We start from the raw sequence: 2,396 nt of genomic DNA, 5'->3' as shown, positions 1-2,396 counted from the left end.
GGTTATTATTTTTTAACTTGACCAGAGAGACAGAGAGAGAGAGAGAGAGAGAGAGGGAAAGCGAGAAAGCAAGCCACCAGGTCCAGGACTTGAACTGCAGTCTACCATATGGGAATCCAGCACCTTTAACCACCACGCCACCTGCCACCCTGGATTTCCTCTATTTAAAAAAAAATTTTAGAGGGGCCAACAGGTGGCGTGGTGGATAAGGGCGCTGGAGTCCCACATGGCTGACCGTGGTTCGAGTCCCAGACCTGGTGGCTTGCTTTCTCACTTTCCCTTTCTGTCTCTGTCTGGTCAAATTAAAACATAATTACAAATGGAATTAAATAAAGGATTCTTTAAAAAAATTTTTTTTAGAGTCCAGGCCGGCAGGTGGCAGGGTGGGTAGAATGGTGAACTCCCACATGGTCGACCACAGTTCAAGGTCGAGACCTGGCAGCTTGCTTTCTCACTTTCTCCTCTCTCTCACTCTGTCCCTTTCTGGTTAAATGATAATAAATCAATAAATAAAGTTATACAAAACAATTCTTTAAAAGAGAGAGATTTTTGCTATAGGGCACATGTGCTCACTAGGAAGACAGAAAGACAGAAAGTGAGAAATCACCCCCCAGGGGGATGGTCACGCCGCAATCCCTTCTCCTCCATTCTCCTCTCGGGATCTTGGGCACGCACGCACACGCGCCCGGCAAAATTTTGAAGGCGCCAGACCCAAGACTCAAACCACAGTTGACCAAGCGGGAGTCGAGCGCCTTAACCATCACACCGCTTGCTAGCTTTTCTTTATTTTTATTATTATTATTGTTCTTTTTTTTTCAAGAAGGTTGGTTTATTATCATTCTTCTTCTTCTTTTTATTTAAATAATTATTTTAGGACTGCCAGGTGGCGTGGTGGTTAAGAGCGCTGGATTCCCACATGGCCAACTGGGGTTTAAGTCCCAGATCTGGTGGCTTGCTTTCTCGCTTTCCCTATCTTTCTCTCTTTGTCTGGTCAAATTAAAAAATAATAACAACAGGTCGAATTAAATAAATAATTCTTTTTAAACTTTATTTATTTTTCATTTAACTGGAGAGGAGAGGGACAGAGTGAGAGAGAGGGAAAGTGGGAGAGCAAGCCGCCAGGTCCAGGACTCAGACCGTGGTCGGCCATGTGGGAGAGTCCAGCATCTTAGCCACCACGCCACCTACTGGGCCTGGGAGGTTTATTATTATTTAACTGCTTTTTAAAAATAATTATTTAGGGGACCAGCAGTTAGCGTAATGGCTATGTCGCTGAACTCCCGTGTAGTCGACCATAGTTCGAGTCCCGGACCCGGTGGCTTAAACTCACGCCGGGTGCGTGTGCGCGCGTGCCCAGGATCCCGAGGAGAATGGAGGAGAAGGGATTGTGGCGTGGCCATGCCCCCTGGGGGGTGATTTCTCACTTTCTGTTTCTGTCTTTCTCTCTGGTGGGTGCACATGCCCTATAGCAAAAAATCTCTAAAAAAAGGGGGAAAAAGAATGATTTATTTTATTCTATTTATTTATTAAAAATAATTATTTATTTAATTTTATTTGTTCCCTTATTAATATTAATTCGACCAGAGAAAGACATAGAAAGAGAGAGAGAGAGAGAGAGAGAGAGAAAGAAAGTGAGAAAGCAAGCCACCAGTTCTGAGAAGCAAACCGTGATCAGCCGTGTGGGACTGTCCAGCACCTTAACCACCGTACCACCTGTTGGTCCCTATTATTGTTCCTTTTTTTTTTTGGAGAGGCTTTTTTTGCTATAGGGCGCATGTGCTTGCCAGACAGACAGAGAGAGACAGAGAGACAGAAAGCGAGAAATCACCCCCCAGGGGGGATGGCCACGCCGCAATCCCTTCTCCTCCATTCTCCTCTCGGGATCTTGGGCACGCACGCACACGCGCCCGGCGTGAGTTTAAGCCACCGGGTCCAGGAATTGAACCGCGGTCGACTACGTGGGAGTCCAGTGACATAGCCATTACGCTAACTGCTGGTCCCTTTATTATTCCTCTTTTAAAAACACCTTATTCATCATGATAGAGCAAACTAAGCACCCTCCGCAGGGCCAAGTGAGGCTCCTGTCCCTTTGCTGGTCTTCCGGCCCGTGGGATCCTGGGTTCTTTACTCACGCGCCCAACCCGTTTCCAGCTGACCTGGTGGGGGGTTCACACCGCAGCTGTCAGGCAAGATCCGGCTTCTCTTAAGCAGTGCCTTATCACTGCGCCCCAAGGCAGGCCCTCTTACCTTGTTTTTTTGTTTAATAAGTGGAAACATTGCCCAAGCAGAAAGAGCATAGGAAAAGATAAATATTGCTTGTATGTTAACTCTTTTTTTTTTTTTTTAATTTTAGGAGAGGTTTTTCCTATAGGGGGCGCGGCCCAACCACACACAGG

The sequence above is a fragment of the Tupaia chinensis genome, unplaced genomic scaffold, assembly GCF_000334495.1.
Source record: "Tupaia chinensis unplaced genomic scaffold, TupChi_1.0 Scaffold000201_1, whole genome shotgun sequence".
Lineage (NCBI taxonomy): Eukaryota > Metazoa > Chordata > Mammalia > Scandentia > Tupaiidae > Tupaia > Tupaia belangeri.
The sequence above is the reverse complement of the archived record's forward strand: the minus strand, read 5'-3'. Positions refer to the sequence as shown.